This window comes from Dipodomys merriami, unplaced genomic scaffold (genome assembly GCF_024711535.1).
Source record: "Dipodomys merriami isolate MVZ:Mamm:240054 unplaced genomic scaffold, mDipMer1.0.p SCAF_110, whole genome shotgun sequence".
Classification (NCBI taxonomy): Eukaryota; Metazoa; Chordata; class Mammalia; order Rodentia; family Heteromyidae; genus Dipodomys; species Dipodomys merriami.
The window spans coordinates 76,017-99,959 of NW_027202383.1; the positions used below are offsets into that span (position 1 = coordinate 76,017).

The 23,943-nt window shown below is 52.6% G+C and overlaps 1 long non-coding RNA gene across 4 annotated transcripts in view; it reads right to left on the minus strand.

Annotated features, from left to right (window-relative positions):
• LOC138822442 (uncharacterized) overlaps nt 1-23,943 on the minus strand; it is a 77,289-nt gene that overhangs the window by 29,703 nt on the left and 23,643 nt on the right. For all 4 annotated transcript variants that reach the window (XR_011370459.1, XR_011370458.1, XR_011370457.1 and 1 more), the window contains exon 2: nt 15,185-15,270. This is a non-coding gene — a long non-coding RNA (uncharacterized lncRNA). The remainder of the gene's footprint in view (nt 1-15,184; nt 15,271-23,943) is intronic.

A 23,943-nucleotide genomic window follows, 5' to 3' on the forward strand; every position in this document is an offset into this window, starting at 1 on the left:
CAGGGTGCTGATCACAGTCGCCCTTCCCAGCAAGCCCACCCCCTTCCAAAGACTGGAAGGAAACCCCGTATTGAGAGGCCACAAACTTTAATATAGATGATATTAGGTAACAGCTTGTATCTGTTGTAATTGTGATTTTTGACACATGCCAGTAACCTGTTCCCACTGCTTGTGATTAAAAGTATCTAGAGCTGGGCACCGGTGGCTCATGCCTGCAATCCTAGCTTCTCAAGAGGCTGAGCTCTGAGAATCCAGGCAGAAAAGTCTGTGAGACTTTTCTATCCAGTTAACCACCAAAAAGCCAGAAATGGCTTAAATGGTAGAGCTCCAGCCTTGAATGGAAAAAAAAAAAAGATTAAGCCAAAGTGTAAGGACCTGAGTTCAAGCCCAAGAACCAGCACCAAAAAATAAAATAAATAAATAAAATCTAGCATCATTCTACACTCAAGATAACCATTAAAGACAGGTGCTCCTAATTGCAAACCAATAGCCCTTTTCTAGATGAAGAAACCCAGATACCTCTTAGAAAACAATAGCTTGTGCACAGAGCTCAGGACTGAGAGTCTGTGGACCTGGCAGCTGGCAGCTATGTGACCTGGTGCGTGGAATTCACTAGAGATTACCATTACGGCCAGGGTGGACTAGAGCCATTCCTCTAGGCATAGGCCTCAGGCTCTGACCTCTCCCATCCAGGGTGAACCCACCCCCGCAGCCCAGCTTCTCCTTACCTCCCCACCTGGGGCAGCCGGCGACTATGCCGTCTCTCTCCTGGATTAAGGGGTTTTCTGGTGGGTACCTAGATATGGTTGTGCATAAGCCTGGTCCTATCCTGTCCAGTTACAGCCACGGGTGAGCATCTTTCCAGACTATGCCCTCTGCACAGGAGAAGTTTGAACCCACACAGGACAAGCTTCCTGCTGCGGCAGTGTGAGAGGTTGGAAAGTTAGCGTTTTTTGCTTTCTGGGCAGGAGTGGTGCCTGTTGGTAAAATTTACCAGCCTTCAGCTGAAGGCCTGGGTTCCCAGGCAGAACAGCACCATGTCCTCCCCTCCCCGTGCTCATCTTCCCGCCCTGCCCACTGAGCCAGGATGCCCGGATGCAGGCAAATGAGATCTTGAGACAGCCAGAGGACCACAGGGCTGAGATGCATTCGTAGCAGAGCTCTGCCCTTACCCTGCGGCCTCCCTCCGTGCCCTCCCCAGGGGAACGGGCCTCCCTCGGCACTGCAGGGGCGGGGAGGGAGGAATTGGGCGTTAGGAGCTCAGCATCCTCCAGACACTTACCACACTTCCTCTTCGCTCGCTTTGATCCTCAGCAGCTCTCAGAAAGTCGCCCTGTGGAGTGTGCTTGAGGCCTGGCAAACTCAGGAAGCAACAGCTGCTTTTCACAGAAGTCCTTCTGAGACCTGCCCAGCTCAGACTCCGGAGTGTGAGCTAAGACAAAAGCCATGGGCACTTCTAGCTCACCACACACCTCATCACCGCACCCTGGGTCATCAGGGCTTGGCCCAGGTCACATGCCAAAGGTCAACAGAGCTGACCTCATATCGTGTTTTAGAACGGGGAGGGCACGCGGGCCCTCTCCAAGAGCAGCCTGATTCCTAGTCCAACTCTTCTTGAGGAATTTCCCTTGCCTTGTAGCAGCTATAGACAGGGCGCGATATGCAGGACTGGGGAATGGATCACCTGCCCTCTTCCCTGTGGGGTGAAAGCATCAGGGAGGCGCGTCCCAGAGCTTCCCTTTAGCTGGGGTTCTCAACAGCCAGTCGCTTGCACCAGAGATGCTTTTACAAGCCAGGAGTGAACAGACTGTCTCCTCTCAGTGTTCCTCACTACTGCAAATTCAGTAGCATAGAAACTGTGGGTATTTTGGGGGGAGGGGGGAGTTGTCGGTCGTGGTGTTTGCACTCTAGGCCTGGCGCTGTCCTTGCTTCAGCTCAAGGCTAGAGTTCTACCACTTCTACCACTTGAGCCACAGCGCCACTTCTGTGGAGTTAAGAGTCTCATGGGGACTTTTCTTCCCTGTCTGGCTTCAAACCACCATCCTCAGATCTCAGCCTCCTAAGTAGCTAGGATTACAAGAGTGAGCCACCAGCACCCGGCAGAAATAGTGTTTTTTATAAGCAACATCACAGTGTCCATCTTCTAGAGCCTGGGGACCTACAGCTAAGCCCTGAGTGCCAGCTCTGCCTGGACATTCTCCATCAAAAGCAGATTGGGCGGTAGCTTCTTGCTTAAATGCTTCATTCTCCTTAACTGGCAACTTCTAGGTTGTTGGCATAGCTTCAAGTTTGCAGCTCTCCTGATGACCACTTCTAGATTCTTCTAGGGTTACTTCAGAGAAACAAATCAGAGCTGCTCCTGTAGCTCTTTTACTGATTTAGTAAAGAACTCCCTGCCAGGCCCTCATGCCTATAATCCTAGCTACTTAGGAGACTGAGATTTAAGGATCCAAGTTTGAAGCTAGCCTGCACAGAAAAGTGTTCAAGACTCTCCAATGAACAACAAAATGCCGGACTAGAGAAGTGGCTCAAGCAGCATAGATGAGCAAAAAAGCTGAGTCAGAGTATAAGGCATGATTCAAATTGAGGTATCAGAACACACACACACACACACACACACACACACACACACACACACACACACACACACACACACACACACACACACACACACACACACACACACACACACACACACACACACACACACACACCACGAAAATAAAGAAGAGCAACTTTCCTGGATTAAAGTCCTTAACATACCTAGAGCGGTTTTTCTTTTTCCTCACAACAAGCTCGGACTGGCATGCAAGCTGTTAGGTTCTGAGACCTACCCAATTTGAATATTTCATGAATATCCAGAAGGGCTACCTTAAAAACCTAGGAGTCTCTATAAAAGTCTTCCCTGAATTGGATCGTCCAGTCCAGTCCTTGCAGGGCTGCTGGAGCTCCATCCTACCCGGCGTTCTGTTCATGATCAGAAGTTATGCCAGCCTGGCCTTCCTCTTGCACGTATAAGGACAAATCAAACACATTTTGTTAGGAACTGCATCAACACTGAAATCATTTGACACAGTGATAAGAATTCCCTCTACTGAAGAAATTATTAAAGATTCAAACTAAGTGTACCCCAGTTGAGGCTGATGAAGAGCTGCAGATTCCTGCCACTCAACTCTCAAACCAGAACAAGACCAGAGCATTCCACTCCTGCTCAAGAGAACCAATGGTGAAGTCCAGCCAGAATACATCCCTCCCCCAGAGTCGTCACAGGCCAATCCCTGTGTGTGAACACCAACTAGAACACAAGCCCTCCACTCCTTTATGGACCACCACCACCCGTGCAGGGATACAAATACCCACCTCCCTCCCCTGCTCCATCAGAGGTAAGAGTCTCCCCCCCCCCACCCCAGCCACCACCCCCAGCAAAAGTACAATGACGCGTCTCTTAGCTCTCTCCCAATTTTATCCCAGTCCTCTGGTTCAAGCAGTGACTTGAGAACAGCTTCCCATTTCTGCTTTTTTGCTACATCGTCAGAGACTCGTGTCTGGCTGGTTGGCAGAATTAGAAGCTTCTGTCAGTCTCAATAGCAAAGCAAAGGGGACTTTCCTGAAGACTTGGTTTCAACACTGCCTTCTGAGAGACAGGACAGCAAGAGAGATAGTAAATGTGCAAAAAAAAAATGGGGGAACAGGATTCTCCGAGCTCTCTGCACCACCCCTTAATATCACCCAAAGGGGACAATGAGCCATAGCCCCAGCTTGCCCCCAGACAAACCTGGAAGGTAGGGAGGGGGCCCCCTCACCCATCCCCCATCTCGGCCTGGACTGCCCAGGATTGCAGGCCATGCACTCAAGGGCTCGGCTGCAGGAAGTCCATAAATGGCCTTTATCTCTACAAGCAGGAGCCTGGGGATCTTCCCAGCACTGTCCCCTGAGTCAACTCACTCCACATGACATACTACACACTGCTCCTTGACTCTGCTTGACCTTTGGGTTGGGTTTGTTTTTGTTTTTTGGCTTTTGTGGGGGTTTTTTGTTTTTGTTTTTCCTAGTGGTCCTACAACTAGAACTCTGGGCCCTGGCGCTGTCCCTAAGCAACTTTTGCTCAAGGCTAGCACTCTACCATTTGACTCACAGCACCACTTCCAGCTTTTCCTATGATTTAATTGGAGATAAGAGTATCACAGATTTTCCTGCCTGAGCTGGCTTCAAACGATCCTCAGATCTCAGGCTCCTGAGTAAGATAGGATTATAGGTGTGAGCCACCAGCACCTGGCAGGTAGGTGTGTGTGCGTGTATGTGTGTGTGTGTGTGTGTGTGTGTGTGTGTGTGTGTGTGTGTGTGTGTGTGTGTGTGTGTGTGTGTGTGTGTGTGTGTTTCATTCAAAGAATCATACGTGCTCTTTCTTGCTTAGCACTTTCTTGCTTCTTAGCTGGAAATGTCTACTTCCATCCTTGGCATAGCCCCAGAGGTAGCAGCTCCCAATGAGCAACTCTAGAATCTTACATGGTAACATAAAAGTCAAAGCATCAAGCCTAAATAATAATAATAATAATAATAATAATAATAATAAGAAGAAGAAGAAGAAGAAGAAGAAGAAGAAGAAGAAGAAGAAGAAGAAGAAGAAGAAGAAGAAGAAGAAGCAGCAGCAGCAGCAGCAGCAGCAGCAGCAGCCGCCGCCATTCTCCCTTCTCAGGCCTCACATCCTATGTACCATATATAACTATTGTCAAGAACACCCAGATACTTTTCTCAAAATGTCTTCCAACACACATGGGCCCAGGGCTGCCCAACTGAACATTTTCTTCTAAACTTTCTTTTTAAATACTCTGGAGTGGCTAGAATGCCATATACTTGCATTTCCAGACTCCCTTGAGGCTAGAAATAGGTACAGGCTCTAATCTAGCTAAAGAGACATGCAGGCAATTGGCTCATAGCAAGGACACAAGGGACCCAGGTAGCATCTGGGAAACTTTTTTCTTTCCATATTACAAACAAAGGCAACTGTGTCTGACATTAGCCATTCCTCAAACTTGGGTATGATTTTACAGCCTTCTTGGAACCATTGGGGTTAAAAAATAGGAAAAGGTAAAAAAAAAAAAAAAGTCAACATGTTTCAAGAAGGTTGAGCAGAAGAGAAAGAAACTGGGTCTCTGGAGACCTTGTAAGCAGCAGAACCAGACCTAGTGCTGCATGAGAAAAGAATGAACCGTTCCTAGCCAGGGCCAGTTGGTTTTTCTGTTACTGCAGGAGAATCTGCTTTAACTGACTCAGCAGACAATGCAATAGGTCACTGCGAGTCTGTTTTTCTTGGGATGGGTGTACAATGTTTGCAGTTTGCTGTCTTCACTTCAGCGGTGTATCTTTGCCACACTTTCCATATCAAGTCGCATGAGCCATTCTTTTTTCTCCAGTGTAGTCTACCATCCATATGCTTAGCCTAAAGAAATCTGATGAACATTTTCATTGGCTGCTGTCCATTCCATCCTACTGCAAATGAAGCTGCAACAAGCATCACTGTGCAGGTGCTGCTGCTCCTACAGCATATTCATAGCAGGAGGCGGCCATGGCCTTGCCCTTGAACCTTGTTCTTACCCCTCACTCCCTCTGTGTCTGCAACACACCAGACCTTCTTTAGCTGACCTGAGAGGACTGGAGCTGAGTATTCATGTTTTGAGTCCTATTTTCCTCCCTTCAGTCTCTGGTCTGCTGAATCTGAGATACCTACTATCTTAGCCAGAGGCTTGGATCCCTAATCTGTGTCCTAATTAGACAAATGATCTTCAGCTTCTTCTGGGGACTGAAAGTCAGGCTTTCACATCATTGGTCCTCAGCCCTGCCCCATCACCCTGCTTCCCAAGCCTCCCCCTTCCTGCTTGGGTGAACTCACCCACACAAGCTCCTACAGGAAAAAGAATGTGTGACCACACCCCACCTACAGCCAGGATTTAGCCCCTAGTTTCAGCACCTGTAACCATGTCAAAAATTTTTACCGGAAACCCAACCTCACACCCCAACCAAGTCCTACTTGTTGGCAGAAGCTAGCCAATAGCATTTCTGGGTAGAAAGGAGGAATGTACCAAGATGGAGACACAGATCTAAGAACAATGAAACCAGACCTGGATTTATGACCAAAGAAGCAAACATAGCTAGCAGGTTATTAGACCAGGCTGCTCTAATAACCAGTCCATGCCCAGCCAGGCAGTATCCCCTGTGCTAAAAACTAAAACAACAAAACATGGGCAATGAGGGAAGGTGTCCTGGCAGGCCACATTTTCAGTGTAAAGCCCTCTGTTTTAAGTCATCTTCTCTCAGTGGCAGAATTGCAAAGCTGATGGCAGCCAGCAGACATGGTCTTCAGAGGCCTCCTCCCTCCTCTGCCCTCTCCCCTCATGACCCATCCCCTCAAGTCAGCCACCCCCTGGGCCAGCAAGCAACATCAGGAAATGTGGTTGTCTGAGACGACCACTTGATCCAATCCAGGCTGATCAGCACAGGACAGAAAGCGGATCCACCATTTAGTAGCAAGAACAGGAAGACTAGCGCTGTCTTGAGTGCCTCCCTTATGCCAGGCAAAAGACCCACAACTCTCCTTTGGAGAGGCAGTCTCGTTCCCGCCCCCATTAGAATATGACCTTGGCTCTGCGGCTCTCCATCCGAGTGAAACCTGTGAGCCTGTGAGGAAGAGGAAGAGGAGGGCTGTCCTCGTGAGAGGAGTGGTTATTATTGAGCAATGAAAATGCAAATCAAGTGCCTAAACCAGCCCTCAGCAGGTGTTCAGTAAAAGCACCCTCCCCTGAAGTAAGGAAGTATTCACAAAGTGAAAGGCAGGAGATGGCAGGGGTACGGGAGCCTTGGGAGAGGGCCCGCCTGCCAACGCGGGGACGTGTAAGCAGCAAAAAGCTGTGAAGCATTGGTCTGTAGCCTGAAGTGTAAAGGTAAATGTCTGTGAGTCCATGCTGATTCAACTGAATGATTGGGTAAGTAAGACATGGGGAGAAGAGATTATTGGTCCTTTTAAAAGGAGTCCAGACAATCTAGGCACCCCACCCCACCCCAGGCCCACCGCCAGAGATGGAGCCTCCAGTCTCCATCTCCCTTGGATGGAGCCAGTGCCCAAGTACCGGCCCTTTAAGAACGCATGGAAAGGTGTCCATCAAGAGAACTTGCCCAGAGAGAAATCTGATGACTCTGACCTCAACCAGATGACCAAGGTCAACGACAGTGTTGGTCATGCTGATAGTGTACACTCTTGACAGGATGAAGCGAAGATAGCTCTTCACCTCGAAAGTCTTCCCGCCCAAACCCCAAATTCTATCTAACCATAACAATTCCGGATACGCCCAAATTGAGGGATACTATCCAAAATGTCTGGTCAAATGCTCCCCCAAACTGTCAAGGTCACCCAAAACAATGAGAGTCTGAGAAACTATTAGAGGTCAGCGAAGGCTCCTGGGGCTGTGACAGCCAAATGGGATGTGGGACACTCAGGGGACCCTGCGATGGAAAGATGACCTAGAGGAGCATGCTACAACCCAAGTCAGCTGTGAAGTCTAGCTGCTGGTTCTGTATGGAAAAAAGTGAACTTAAGTGCTGCAAGCTGTTGACAATGCAGGGAGTCTCTCCTCTCCACTATCCTTTTTGGGTGTTTCTTTGTTCACCTGTCTAGGGGCTTGAGCTCAAGGCCTGGGTGCTATCCCCGAGCTTTTCTCGCTCAAGGCTAGCACTCTGCCACTGGAGCCATAGCTCCACATCTAGCTTTTTGTGGCTAATTGATGATAAACGTCTCACAGACTTTCCTGCCTTGGCTAGTTTCGAACTGCAATCCTCAGATCTCAGCCTCCTGACTAGCTAGAATTGCAGGCATGAGCCACCAGCACCTACTAATTCTCTGCTACTTCTGCAACTAGTCTGTAAATACACCGTTATTCTAAATAAGAGGTTTTTAGTATATAAATACACAGGCAGTGATCTCTTCTCTCTCTCCCTCCCCACCCCTGCCAGGGGAGTCAACCTTGGACTGCAGGCCCAGTGAATGAGCCCCCCGGGGTCTAGGCCCGATGGCTGTCATCATCCTGGCTGATGCTCTGGGACCAGAAGCCAGAGCCAGACAAAAGTCCAAAAGGCTCCCAAGGAGTCCAAACTGCTCCTGAAGGATTCTAGAGGTTTCCAGAGGCTGCTAGAAAGCTGCACTGAACAGCCACATTGACTCTCCTCCCCACCATCCTTCACAGGATTCATTTTAGATTTCTGGGGGTCCCCCACTCCCCTGTGTGGGTCTAGCCACTGCTGTGACCAGCTGGTGGAAAGGTTCAAATTTCCTCTAGCTGTGAAAATGCAAAGTGGCCTGAGCTGGCATGGAAAGAGCAGGTGTCCTCTTTCATCCAGCGGGGGTCACCGTCCCCCCAGGGGCTTCCAGAAGTCACCAGAGACCTCAGACCTCACGCTCCAGGGGACCGGCTAAAGTCCAAGAGACCAAGCCAACAGCTTGACTGCTCCTGAGCCAGAGCCCCAGCTCCTCCCACACCCCGCCCCAGGTCGCCAAGCAGAGGACGCAGGCATTTCCGGGGGCAGGTTGGCCCTCAGCCAGCAGGTCTGCAGATGCCATGCGAGACACACCTGAGCAGGGTAAGAGAATAGGTGTGTGCAAACAGCGTTTGAAAGAGAAAATAGCTGTACAAACACAGCACTTGTTAACACAGGTGTTTACAGGTGGAATTATTTTTCCTGGGCTGCTATCTCCCAAGCTGCTTTGTGTGGCTTGGCTCACACCTGCAGGGACTTTCCTGTGCAGAGAAGGCACCAGGGGAAGTGGAGAGTCTGGATCGATGGTACGTCACAGGAGGTCAGCGCTCAGCCGCAGGCCAGCCTAGTACACAGTTCACCTGGCTGGACTGACTCTTGTTTTTTCTTTAATGTGCTCCAACAGAGTCCATCCTGGTCACTTCCTGCCTGGCCCAGTCGGCTGCTGCTGTCTGCCCCAAGGCAGTCACCGCCAGAGGCCCATTTCCAGGCCACTAGTGCCAGCCCCTCTGGACTGCTGTATCTGATTTTCTTCCCTCCCCAAGGGGAGCTTCGTGGTTTGTAGCATACAGACAGAAAGTCTGAAGACACGCTGCCCCGAGTCAGAGACTCAGAGAGACCAGGAGAGGATGCTGGTGTCCACATCAGACTCAGGCAGAGCCCCAAGCAGCAGCTGGGAGGTGCTGCGCTGTCCCCGAGGTGTTGCTGGGGCGCACAGCACTGCCTGTGGGCCCAGCCCACACGAAACAGGAAGAAACGGGATGGGGGGAGGGAGCGGTGACAAGTACCAAAGCACTGAAAATTGTGGAAAACTGCACACTTATGAGGGATGATGATGGTCACTGTATGTGCATTTTTGTCATGATTTTAAATGTTCTCATTTTATATATATATATATATATATATATAGAGAGAGAGAGAGAGAGAGAGAGAGAGAGAGAGAGAGGGAAAGAAGGGGGGAGAAGAGAAGAGAAACTCCCCACTAGAACATTCTATTCTATTCTGCACAAGTCTGTGCCAGCAGTGAGGTCACTTTTGGTAAACGTGGGGTTGTAAGCGTAGCTGTAAATGTATGCCGGGAGGGCACCTCGGGGAAGACTGTCTCTGAGATCAGCCACAGACGTGCTCCAGATGTGGGGCGGGCCAAGGGTTTCCCCGAGGCTCAGGGGAAGCCCTCAAGGGCCAAGTGCCCCACATGCAGCTTCTCCAGTAGGGTGTTGTCTCTGATTCAAGTCCAAGGGCAAGAGAACAGGGGAAGGGATGCAAGGCCCTGAGTGAGGAGAAGGAACCCCCACCCCAGGCCCCTGCAGGAAAGGGGGGCGGGCCTGGGGCCAGTGAGCAGCGCTGCGCCCCTCCCCCTCACACCACAGCCAGAGGACGCAGGGCAGGGCTGTGTCACACTCAGGGAGGGCAGGACAGCCCGAGCAGAGAGCAGCTGGCCAGAGGCCATGCGTGGGGAAAGCCCAGGGAGGCCATCTGGGTGACAAGGAGTGAGCTCTGTCCTGAGAGTCCCCAAGACACCTGGGGGCGTCTCTGTGCCCCTCAGGCTGGGGAGCTGGGGCTGGACTCCCACAGCCAGTGGAGGTAGACAAGGACGTTCACACTGACCATGTACCCCACCTGTGCGAAGGGATTTTATTCCCTGGCTTTAGCAGCAAAATCCCCTCAGGCAGCACCATTGCTAAGGTCCAGCCTCTGTTTTTGACCTTCTCTCTCAGGTCAGTACCGCTCACTCCATTTCACAGATGAAGAAACTGAGGGCTAGAGGGGCAGGGCCCTCATCTCTGTCCTCCATGCGGAAGCTGGCCCGGGTGTGCGTGTGTGTGTGTGTGTGTGTGTGTGTGTGTGTGTGTGTGTGTGTGTGTGTGTGTGTGTGTGTGTGTGTGTGTGTGTGTGTGTGTGTTTTACTTAGATAAGGACTTTTTTTAATGGTGAGTATAACATGTGGCAGACAACATGGAGCTTCTTCTTCCCACAATACCCTGGGCTCCCTCTCAACTGTCTCTTCTTCCCACAATGTCCTGGACTCCCGCTCAACTGTCTCTTCTTCCCACAATGCTCTGGGCTCCTTCTCAACTGTCTCTTCTTCCCACAATGCTCTGGGCTCCCACTCAACTGTCTCTTCTTCCCACAATGTCTTGGACTCCAGCTCAACTGTCTCTTCTTCTCACAATGCCCAGGGCTCCCACTCAACTGTCTCTTCTTCCCACAATGCCCAAAGTTCCCTCTCAACTGTCTCTTCTTCCCATAATGCCCAGGGCTCCTGCTAAACTATCTCTTCTTCCCACAATGCTCTGGGCTCCTTCTCAACTGTCTCTTCTTCCCACAATGCCCTGAGCTCCCTCTCAACTGTCTCCTCTTCCCACAATGCCCTGGGCTCCTGCTCAACTGTTTCCTCTTCCCACAATGCCCTGGACTCCTGCTCAACTATCTCTTCCTCCCACAATGCCCAAGGCTCCTGCTCAACTGTCTTTTCTTCCCATAATGCCCTGGACTCCTTCTCAAGTGTCTCTTCTTCCCACAATGCCCTAGACTCCTGCTCAACTGTCTCTTCTTCCACAATGCCCTGAGCTCCCTCTCAACTGTCTCTTCTTCCCACAATGCCCTGGGTTCCTGCCGTTCCATGGAAGATAGCCAGGGTACTTCAAATACAAGCCACCAAGCAATCTGTGCAAGGCCCAGGGGAGGAGGAGGTATGGAAGAAGCTGTGAACTATAACAACTGCCCTCCAAGAGGACTCCACTGGACTCCCAGCTTTGGGGCTGGTTCCTTGGAGTCTGTTTCGTGGCTTTCCTTTCCCAGCTTTCCTTTTGCTCTCAAATAAACTTTCTCTGTCTGCTATAAATGAGTTCTTGCCTTTTCCTTCTCTAACCAGTGGGGACAATGAACCAGTACTCCACAATGGCATCGAGAGCAGGTGTCCTGGTATGGGTTTTGCATCCAGGAAAATGAAGGTTGGGCCCCTATAAGGAAGAGGAAGCCTCCTGGACCTCCACCCTACTTCTCCCTCCACAAGCAGATGGTGCTGGGGCGGCCAGCAGGCACACAGGCCTGTGCACTGCTGGAGGCCAGTGACCAGGATGAGAGAGAAACAGAGAGAAGGAGAATTCCAAACTCACCACTGGAGCTGGAAGCTTTTCTATTTCAACTATGACAAGAATGGAAAAGATGCCACCGTACGTAATTAGACATTTTATGTCATTCTAATGAAGATGACCTCATGATATAATTGCAGATCTGCTCCACTGCTTGGAAGTAATTAGAAGGATAGGCTAGGCTCTGTCTGTTCCAGGCTTCACTCCGACTCCTTCCTCCTTCACCGCCTCCCTCCAAGGTTGTCCTCCGAAGGAAGGGAGCGCGCACATAGGCGGTTGAGTGGGAGCAAGCAGAGCCGGCCCAGCACCAAGCAGAAACTCAGTGAGCACCAGTGTGCTGCAGCTGTTGGCATGTAATAAAGGTCTCTCCCCAGAGCCCATCAGGATGGGGTCACCACCCATATGCAATGTGCTCCCAAGTCACCCGTGCACACACACATGCATGTGCACATGCACACACACACACACACACACACACACAGCAGACTTCCAAACTACACACACACACACACACACACACACACAGCCTAATCATCTGACCTGCGCCACTCTCTTTTTCTCTTACACACTCCTGGCACATTATAGCTCCTGTAGCTGTTGACTTAACCATCAAAAACAGAAACCTCCTCTCAGGACAATCAAGGACAAATTCCATCCAACTCTTGTTCTAGAAGCATCTGTCACCTGAATGCCCAGGCTGGGCAAACTACTTCCCGTCCTTCCAACCTCGCTTCACCGGGGCGTGGCCACTGCTCGGAAGCTCGCGGGGAGTGAGCAGGCCCGACGCCCACGCATGAACAGTCACTCCACCCACCGCTCCACTCACTGCTTTCCGGGTCTCCCTGCTCTGACATTTTGCTTGGTGGTGTGATGACATCCATGAATAATCATGAATAAAGGAGGATAATTAATATTTAGCTTGGCCAAAGGGAAGCACTTAGGGAAGCCATCTCTTAGTCAGAGGGCTGATACCATATCAGCTGGAAGACGGCAGCGTTGGATGCATCAGGCAGCGATGCCAGGAGCCCCAGGACAGCATGTGAGCGCTGAAGTAGCCTCAGGGAGCGCAGGAATGGGGCGGCATGGGCAGAGGGGGGCCTGCACACGGTCACTCCCCACTCACACCCTGGGCTCGGAATGGGGCGGCATGGGCAGAGGGGGGCCTGCACACGGTCACTCCCCACTCACACCCTGGGCTCGGAATGGGGCGGCATGGGCAGAGGGGGGCCTGCACACGGTCACTCCCCACTCACACCCTGGGCTCTGGGGGCCTGAGTGTTCTGAGAGCCTGGGGTATTCAAGGCCAGGGCTTCCAGGCCTTCCCTAGCTCCTGCTCTTTCCAATGACCTTAGTGTCTGCCTCAGACTTGAGCTCTGTGAGCTGTGTGGGACCACATGGGTCAGCCCTCTGCCTGCCCTCTAGACGCCTCCACTGAAAGGCTGTCTGACCAGGCTGGAATACCCCAGCAATACGCCGCTCCCTTCCTTTCCTTTAGATGTAAGACACAGAGAATTGAGGCTTTGGTGTATCAAAACCCTGATTCAAAGCCCCTTTGCCCCATCCTATGCCGCTCTTCCTGGGTAGGATGAGTCAGGGACCAATCCAAAGTACATGCTGGACCCCGACCCCTGGACCCCCCCCCCCAATCTGGTCTATTATGTCCTGCAGATTCCACCTCTTCCATCTCAAACACCCGTGCCCTCTCCGGCCAGCCGCAGCACCAGCTGCCCTGAGCCTTCTCCTGATTTTTACAACGGCCTCCTAACAAGGCCTCTTCTCCCAGCCCAGCCCGTCCCTCAGCCCTCCACCCCAAGCCTGACCTCCAGCCCACTCTCCAAGAAGCTGTCCAAACATACACTCAGCCGCGCATTTCACAGGCTCCTTCATGCCTCACTGCGAGTTCTCCAAGAAGCTTGCTGCAAGTCTGTCTCCTCTACCCCACAGGACAAGGACCAGGATCCTCAACACAGTCCCTGTGCTCCACCCAGAGCATGACGTGTGGCAAGTCAGGACACGCATGCACACACGTGTAGGCCCACCCACGTAGATACATGCACATGTACTAACTGCACATATTTGCAGCACATGTATATACATACACATGTACCTGAGATCTGTGCACAGCTGTGGAGACACATGTACAATGCATACACACAAACATCCACACACGTAGGTGTCAACACACAGAAACATCTGCCTTGGCCTTCTATCTGCTTCCAGTTGCTCCAGTGCCTGTGATCCTGCAGCCAGCACTGGCAGCTCAGCTTTGGGGACAAGTCACCCCACATTCCTTGAGTCTCAGTTTACAGGGTGGTACAATTGGAATGATAAAAATCTTATCTTTGTGGGGGAGCCATGAGCACCCATGGGAAAACAAATGTGTATCAAGGACCCAGGATATCTGGCATATGTAGAGTTGCTTTGCTTCTCCACCCCCCTCTCTGCAGTATTAAGATTTGAATCAAAGCCTTGTACTTGTGAGGTAGGTGCTGCACCATTTGAGCCAACCTCCAGCCCTTTCCACTCTTTTTCAAATAGGGTCTCACTTTTTGCCCAGACCAGCTTGGACCATACCCCTATTTATACTTCCTGTTTACTCATATCTTGGATGGGAGGTGCATGTCATTGACTCCAGCTTTTGACTAGTTGAGATGGGGTCTTGCAAACTTTTTACTTCCCACATATCTAAGATTACAGGCATATACCACCACACTCAACCACAATACTCTTCTTAAAGCTGACTTTCCAATCTGGCCTCAAATAACTGTAGTTCCTTCCTAAAAGACAACTCAGAAAGTTCACTCATCTCTTTTCCACCCTCCTGGAGGTCTGGAGTATGGGAGGCTCTTGGCCACAGGACATGGTCCTTCACAGAGCCTCCATTCCAGCCAAGCACTGTGGCCGTCTGTCCTGTGCTCCACCGGAGTGGAGACCACACGGACAGAGGAAGAAGATACTTCTACAAGCAAAGAAGCACCCAGCAGAGGCCACGCCCACTTCCTGTAGCCAAAAAAAAAATGCACCCCACCTAGCTGGGTGCTGGTGGCTCAGGCCTGTTGTTCTAGCTACTCAGGAGGCTGAGATCTGAGGATCATGGTTCAAAGCCAGCCAAGGCAGGAAAGGCCATGAGACTCTTATTTCCAATGAACCACCAGAAAACCAGAAGTGGCACTGTGGCTCAAGTGGTAGAGCGCTCACCTTGAGCTGAAGATCTGAGTTCAAGCCCCATGACTGACAAAAAAAAAAAATCACCCCAATGATGCCTTGAACTTGGACTTGTGGCCTCCAGAACTCCAACCCAATGAATGTCACAGGCACTCCGTTTGTGGTGCTTCGTGGCTGCCCCAGGGAGCCAACAAACCGGCCAGCAGCTATTGTTACAAGGGAAGAAACTGGGATTCTGGAAATGGCCCGAGATCACAACCCCCACGCTGGGGTGGGAGCTGGTGGGGGCTCTGGGCAGGGCTGTCTGCATGGTGTCACAGCCCCACCCCAGGGAGCAGGAGGGGACGGGATGTACTCAGCCCGAAATGTAGAGGGGTGCCAGTGTCTCCAGCCTTACTTACCACCACAGAGCTTCAAGCCGTCACATGTTTGGTCCTCCACAAATCCCGTGTTCTCAGGAAGGGACCCGGTCAGCGTTGGTACGGAGCTGTACAGGAAAAAGGCCTGGGGTGAGGAGCAGAGCCCTGGCGGGTTAGCGGTTAGATGTCTCCACTTCCATTCCCACTTCAGGCCAACGGGCCTGGCAGCTGCTGCGGGGAGGACAGGCGGCCGACCAAGCCGAGGGTGTGTGGCACACGGGGTGTCTCTAACGTGATATTTGCACTACTATTCGCATACTGTCTCACTACACTAACCAAGTGTATTTAGACAGTTACCCTCAAAGCCTGTGCCCCCAGGAATCCACCTCCGAGGATCCAAAGTGGGGAAGGGAGCAAGAGAGACCCTGGGGTGAGGGTGTGTCAGTAGGCAGGACCCCAGCCTCACTCCCCCGCCTCCCACCTGCCTGCCCCGGGCGGGGGCTTCCTTCTCAATGCCCCTAACTAGAGACCGAGCCGTGTTGTGTATGCTCAGAGTCCCTGTGTGTTGGCACTTGGGCTGAGGTAATAAATAGCTCAAGAAAAGGGACCCAGAGACAACTCGGAGGCCGGTGGACACAAGTCCCGGCTGCAGACCTCAGCAAGAGGCATGAAGAAAGCAGCCCTGGCCTGGCGCCTCTGAGGAGCTGGGTCTGCAGGTGCTGCTTGTCCCCTGGGCTCATGAAGCAGACACCTCAGAGGATGACCCCCCCCCAGGCTAAGCCTTCCACCACCGAGGACTAGAACCTTCCATGAGGGGTCCCAGGGACTCCCAGCCCCCACCCTCCGCTCCCCGCCCCCCGCCGCACCTCGCACATGACCGCCAGGGCCTCGCTCTCTAAGTAGGAAGTACTGAGAAGGTCCTGCGGAGTGCGTGACCCCTGCAGGCTCGGCTGGCCCCTGGGCAGGCCTCGCGGCCCCTGTGGGACCGGCCTGGGGGCGCACCACGGCGGGGTGGGAGGGGAGCCGGCCCGGGGAACGGGGAAGTGGGCCCAGCTGCGAGGTCCTGTGAGCGGTCTTGTTCTTCAGTCGCCACTTCCCCTGCCTGTCACCAGGCTGCTGCCCGTCCCTGGTCCCTGCCGCAGCGAGTGCCGGCGCGGCCAGAGGCAGCAGGGAAAGCCCATCCGCGGCCGAGCCCGCCCCGCACCCTCCCGGCCTGGCCCCAGCTCCCCAGCTCCCCTAGGCTCCTCCTGGACAGAGACGCGCCCTGCCCAGGACTTGCCCCGCGGCCCGCAGCCTCCACCGCCGCTGCCGCCCTGGGCCTTCGCCTCTGGAGGACGGAAAGATGGGAGGCAGAGGGTAGCGGGGAGGGGGCCCTTGTTTTTCCCTCGGGCTCCCATGTAATTTGACTCAGACCCAGAGAGCGTCTGCTGGGCGCGTGAAGTTAAAGGGCGCAGGGGGATCGAGGAGGGCCAGCGCCTTCCCGGAAGCTTTTCCGGTCCTGGGCGTCACACGAGTGCACATGCGCCTGGGGTGCAGGGTGGCATCGCACGTGTGTGCGCATGCGCCTGGAGTACGGGGCGTTGTCATGTGTGGGCATGCACCTGGGCGTGGGGCGGCATCACACGTGTGTGCGCATGCGCCTGGGGTGGGGGGGTGGCGTCACACGTGTGTGCACATGCGCCTGGGATGCAGGGCGGTGTCACACATTGTGCGCATGCGCCTGGGGTGCAGGACAGCGTCACACGTGGGCGCACATGCGCCCAGGGCCCACCAGGGCATCTGAATTTGAAACATTGTACACGTACACACAGCCACTGGCGAGGGGCTGCCCGCCAAGCATCACGAATCCCGTAAGAGGAGTTGAGGCTATAAGGAGGCACCCACCCATCCTTGAGGCTTCAGACACCCTGTTCACCAGTAACCCATTTCAGGTCAGAGCCCCAGTGGCCCATGGCTCTTCCTTCCTCTAAGCCAGAGCCTTCATGCTGTAGATGGAGCCACTTTCCTTAACTCTGTTTAGAGCAGTGGAGATGCAGTCCACCAGTTCCATCCTCGCAAAACGTCAGCCTTGTGCACATTCCGACTTAGCACTGGCCCTCCATCCCATCATCCCCTTCCCTCCAAAAATCTTACTCCTTCCAAGGGTTCCAGCCTTCACCCATTTCTGAGACCACAGCCTGGGGTGGGGGGAACAGAGCAGGTGGCACATGGGGACAGAGGGAAGTTGGTGCTCAGTCAATGATGTCCTGGGTCTCGTGCTAGTCCAATACCTTTGGGAAGTGAGATGAACATATCTGCCGCCCAGCTCAGGGCCAGGCACAGAGAAGGCCCCAGAGGAACAGACCAGAACCCCAGGAACAAGCCCCTCCAGCCCTGCTGGGCCCAGGGACCCTCACAGGGCTGCATTCCTCATCCCTCTGTGAACTGAGACCATCTCTCCTAGGCTGGGCCTCCTTCCCACCACACTGCTGTCATCTGCATCCAGGGCACTTCAACCCCATCAGTTGGCCTGGTCCATGGGATGTCACTCAGGTCCTTCCCTGGGCACTTGGAAGCTCTAGTCCAGGCCAGCTTGTGATCCAGAGAAGTGGAAAAGGTGCCCCTATTTACTGGCTGGGGAGTGGGGAGAGGTTTGTCACGCAGAGTGAGCAACGGCCTAACTGAACTCAAGATAGGTGCATGTATCACTGCCTGCCATCTGCAAACGTGTCGATCTGCCTAGGAAGATTAGATAGAAAGAGCCTGGTCATCAGAAAATTCCTCTCCAGATACCCTCTATCACCTTGTCTCTTGTCTGTGCCCTCAGTGTTCAAGAGATGAGTGGCTGGCTGGCGTTCTCTCGGCCTCTCACAGGGGACATTTCCCCATGTTCCTCCCATATCCCCCAATGTTACTAACACAAGAGCCCAGGCTCGATTCCAGCTAAGTCTTGGAGGCCTGGACACCTAGTCTCTTGCTCCTCCTTCCGTGGCTGGCCAGTATTGTGGCCCCTGGGTTGCCCCTGTGTTTTCTGGGAACAAAAGCTGAGTATCTGAGGGTCTTCCTCCAGTTCCTCACTGTTTTCCTGTTGTTGGCTCAACACAGCAATACTTCCTTCCCTCGGGCCTACTGAATGTATCCTGATGCCTACTTCTCAGAATCGGTCATGTAACAGGAGTTGAAAAGTATGGCTGTCTTTGGTCCTGCTTGCTCTTCACAGAGTTGAAGGAAATTGTAAAGGTATGGATTTTAGCAAGTGGGAGCACAATCACCCGCTGGCTACTAGCCACTGCACCCTCAAGAAAAGCTCCGTGGCCGGCTCTGCAGGGACGTCTGCCGGCCACTAACTCGGGAACAGGACTGACACCCAAGTCACACAGAAAGCAGACCCCTGAGGGTCTCCAAACCTGACTGTCCCCAGAGAAGTTGTCAGGCTTATTTCCTGAGCCAGTGCTCCCCAAGGCGGACCAAGTCTGCAGAGGGCCAGGGGGGAAGCCCACCATTCTGACACCCACCCTCCCTCACCAGATCCTACCCACCAACCCCCACACCTGTCTCTGCCCAGCTTGTCTACCCAGGCTCAGCCTTCTGTGCGGGCCCCACACAAGCAGAGCAGAGTCTCCCCACCATGGTCTCCACAAAGGGGCCAGAAGTGAGGGACAGGGCTTTCCAGGATGGAATTCCTTGCTCCCAGAGGAAAGACAAAAGCGAGAATTTTCAGTACTATTGATCTAGCCAACCAGACTGTTCTGACAGCAAGCTACTTCCTGCTGGCCTGGGGTTCCCAGGAGAAAGCCATACAGAATCAGCAAGCAGAGGGACCACGTGGTTATGGGAAGATTGTAAATTCCCTTTGTTAGTGTTCTAACTTTTCCTGGGTTTTGGTTTCATTTGTCAAGACGTACCCTGACCCAAAACCAAGGGTAGTGAATGCCTTGAATAAGTAAAAGTGACAGCCATGTCCCCAATAAGGTTCTGCTCTCTCTCAGTCTCTCTCTCTCTCTCTCTCTCTCTCTCTCTCTCTCTCTCTCTCTCTGTCTTTCTCTGTGTCTCTGTCTCCCTTCTGTCTTCTCCCTCACTTCCCTTCCATTCTTCCTCTCTCCCTCCCTCCGTGTCTGTGTCTGTGTGCATGTGTCTCTCTCTGCTGTCTCTGTCTCTGTCTCTCTCTGTCTCTGTCTCTTTGTCTCTCTCTCTCTCTTTCTCTTTCTCTCTCTCCCCCCCCCACCCCCTCAGTCTGGAAAAAGCTCTGACTTGAGCTCTCTCCTGAATTGCATCTCTCAACATCTATAAATGTGCACTTCGTTAATCTGGGAAGGATTCTCAGTGCAGAGGTTAATTGTCTTTCCCTGACATGTTTTCACTGAATACATCTGGGTGACAAAATTAATTTTCTTATTAGCTATTTTGGAAAGTAGAGCAAGCCGGGTGTAAGCCTGGCACGGTGACCTGTTCCACTCGGGTCCCCGCTCCTGTGCTCACTGCCTTCTTCCCCAACTGGAGGTAGAACCTCCAGGCCAGAGAGACCTCCTGAGGGGCCCCAGATCTTCAGGGAAGGACCCCAAGGCTCACCCAGCCACCCCCAGCCTCTTCCCTCCCAACGCAGGGCACTGCCTTTCACTGGACACTCCATGTCCTTCCAAGATGACTGGGGCAGAGGCCCCCGAGCAGCTGCAACTCCAAGACCTTCCCAGGGAGAGCCCACCAAGGCAGCCCAAGTTATCCAGAGGTCTGGGGTTTGCTGCCCTCCAGCCAAGGGTCCCGTGTGGGATGGCAGCAAGGCCCTGCACTGAGAAGATGAGAGGAGGACGTCATGAGGACGTCTGGGGAGAGCTGTGAGTGTGGCCACCCTGGGAGAGCCACACCCTGATGCGGACGTCCAGCAGCGAGAGCCAGCAGGGGTGGGCGTCCCAGGGCCATGAGCCGCTGGGCAGTGGAGAAAATGCTTCTGCTCCCAGGGACCGACCAGACCCGAGGTCCACAGCTACACTGTCCTGGCCTGCTTCTCAGTGACATCTCTTCCAGGGTTGTCCTCAACTATACATGAAGTACATCTCATTGACTGCCCAGGACAGAATGGGAACATCTGAATCACAGTGCCCAGAGTCCTGTGGCCATTCCTCATCCCAGGTCCCTCCAGGTGGACAGGTACTCACTGATGGCCTCCTTCCGGCTGGAAACTGCACCGCCATCAGGAACACAGCCTAGACGTCCCTTCCCTCACAGCCCAAAGATCTGAGCGTCCTGGGCACCCTGTGTCTTCTCTGACCTCCATGGTCTAGGAAAAAAGGCAAGTCTCAGAGCTCAGTGGCTCCAGGACCTAACGCTAGCCCTGTTTGACATTTTTATTTTTTTGGTCAGTCATGGGGCTTGAACTCTGGACCTGTGCACTGTCCCTGGTGATGATCCAGTCCTGAAATTCCTATTTCTTCAGGCACATGCGTGTGCGCGCGCGCACACACACACACACACACACACACACACAGACACACACACACAGGAGATCACCATGATTGCCAGTCACCATTTTCATGTAGTATCCATTTCTGTAACAGGAAAAAACGAGACCCAGGCACCACGGGAATGAGGACCCAGCAGGCTTCACACATGTGGACCCCTGGGGAGGGGGAGGGGACAGAGGAGGATCTGCTTCTGCTCTCCCAAAGTCAGACAGGTAACACGTGGCCTGCAAGGCGTGAGCCAGACCCAGCCTAGGGACCACACAGCCTCCGGATGAAGGAAAAACACACACTCGGAGAACCAAGAGCTCTCCTGTCCGGAGGCTGCTCAGACGTCAAGACGGTGAAGCTGAGTTCCCAAGAATGAAGAGCAGAATGGAGGGCAGGCAAGAGGGACAGCGCTGTCACAAGTCCAGGGACGGGGGACAAGCCGCTGACACAGCGCCTCACTGTCACACACAGCTGGGGGAGGCGAGGGAAGGGATCCAGAAGGCAGAGCTGTGGCAGGACTGACTCATAGGTTACAAGAGTACCCAGCCAGGGTTGTGAGAGACATGATGGTGTCTCACTTTGAAACCAAGAGCGCTGGCGCTAAAAGACTCCCTGGGGTGACTGTTGCTCTAAGAAGATGGCACAGATGGTCCCTGTCAGCTGAATTCTCAGAAAGCCTTAGGGAGGCAATTCGAAATCACTCTCCAGAACCTTGGACATGGCTGGTGCACCACATCCTGACCAGCAAAGCAGTCTACTCCAGGAGTTGTGGTGGAACCAGAAAAGCTAGATCCTACCCCAGCTAAGAAATGAGGCCCTGAGACAGAAGTAGGCTTCCAGTCCCAGAACATTGATGCTCGTGCCAGAATAGCACCAACCACCCAGGCACCCACCTGAACCAGCACACACACACACACACACACACACACACACACACACACACACACACATACACACATACACACACACACACACGGAGTGACAGCTGCACAGGTTTTCCTGCCAATGCTGCCACCACATATGGATGTCTGGGTGCTTCTAGGCGCCCCATCGCCCTCTCCTCCCACAGCCAGCGGAGAGTGAATTGTTCTGTAAGAAAAAGGCTTTTTGCAAACATGAAACTAGAAAGAAACCTGCTCTCAGCAGCTCCGGGACCTAACACTAGCCCTGTTTGACTTCCTTTTTTTTTGTCAGTCATGGGGCTTGAACTCTGGGCCTGGGCGCTGTCCCTCAGCTCTTCAAGTCAAGGCGAGTACTCTACCGCTTGAGACACAGCACCACTTCCAGTTTTCTAGTGGTTTATTGGAGCTAAGCGTCTCATGGACTTTCCTGGCTGGACTGGCTTTGAACCGTGATCCTCAGATCTCAACTTCCTAAGTAGCTAGGATGACAGGCTTGAGACTCTGGCGCCTATTTGACATTTTGCCACCAAGATCTTACTCCAATACAGATGCCAGCCTGGCACCGCCCACAGCTTGCATCATTGTTGGCCAGAGGCATCTGTTCCACGAGACTGAAGCACTCCACCATCCGCCTATGGGATGGATGATAGGCAGCTGTCTATTTACATGGAAGCTGAATGCAGGGTGAGTCCTTGCACCACACACCTGGAAGGGCCCTCCAGGGTCTCAGGTCCCCCTCCCAAGATGTATCACGTGCTGGCTCAGCTGAGCATCGCTGTGAGAAGCAGGGCACCCTGCCCCGGTCACCCTGAGAAAGCCCCTCAATCCATCCCAAGCATCTCAAGCCAGATCCTGTCTTGTATCCTAAGCCTTTTGATTTTTAAAGAAGGAAAACAAAAATGAAGCATATTTCTACAATGTTACTCTTGATCCAAAGGAAATTGCTTTGGGAAAATGATACAATTCTATACCGATAATTCAGATGTTTTCTCAGACAAATGCTAACCGTGACATGTCTTGAAATACTAATCTTACATGCATCTTACACAGAATGTTCAGGGTGATGTGAGTAAAGTATCCTGTGCATGTCACCCACCAGCAGAACTCCTTCAGTGCAGTCATTATTATTAGTGAGTTTAGAGAGAGGCCTTGCTGGGAATGGATTATCTCATTTAAACATGAAAGGTAAAAGGTTACCCTGTGATACACCCATCTGCAGATAAGAATGGACACCCAGAGCGGCTAAGGTCTCATCACACTTGCTGTCTGCCAGCCAGAGAGCCAAGATGAACCCTCAGGTTGCTAAGGCCATTCTGAACACCTCCCTCTCTACTACCATCTCTCCCAAGTCTATCCCTCAGCTCATTTCAATCCCACCATAGCTGAACTAGTTTGGGTCTCACCTACAACCCCAAAGACTCTATCACAGCTATTTCCCCTGTTCTGATGTCGCTGGACTCTTAGGGGCAGCCAGGCCCATGTCGGACTGGGAAATGTCCTCCTTCGCTTGATCTTTCTGTTCAGGGCTTAAGCGGTCCCTTGTGTCTTGCACAAAACCTGATGATACCCAAGAGGAAAACAGAACAGATAAGAAGGATGAGCTGTGTAGTTCTGCTTCTAAGTATCACTTTCTTTCTTCATAATCTAGGTCCACCAATAGATTAGCAAATGCTAATCATGACATCTAAAGCATAGGCCAAGTTGGGAGTTAGGTTCAAGGCAGACTGCTGCCTTTACCTGAGATCCTGGACCCTCCCAGTGGGTGTGGCCTGAGGTCTCATATTAGCATAAGTTCCCACTGATACTGTGCTTGCCTGTTCTGGTCCAGCCCCCTGTGGGTACTGTGCTGGACAGGGAAAGACCCTTGGCCAATGATCGCCCACACTGGGGACAACTCCAAAACTCTGCTTGGCGGCATAACAGTGAGCTTCCTGTTGGGAGGGTCACTGGTAGAGGGGGAAGGGAGGAAGCTCCCTCTTTATGTCTGGCCATGCCAGGAAATAAAATGTAAAATGTGACTACATAGCCAAATCTGAAGCACAGAAAACACCTTGCAATGCCTCAGAGAGAACATGGGGCTCCCCAGGAAAGGCCCCACACTGCCTGCAGTTATATTCTGACTTCCTAACACGTGAAGCCGTTTATTTTGACTTCAATGCAATTTTTAAAAGATCTCTTCTCTCTTTCTCTCTTTTACACACACCCCCCAGATATCACTTGCAATGAAAGTGTCCCTCAGCCTATTCTATATCACTCGAGGAGGTCTGAGGGCCAGGCCTGGTCCCCCCCACCCCCAGCCCAGGGTGCTTTCCACAGGGCATGCCCCAGTCCCTGCATCCATCTGCCCACCAGAGCCAGTGAATCAGCAGGCCACCCTTTCCCCATGACCAGAGCTGTCGAAGCTGAACTGGAGAAGCAGTAGCAGCTGGCAGGAAATGGGTAAGAAACTGACCACAGAGAAACTGTAGGCTCC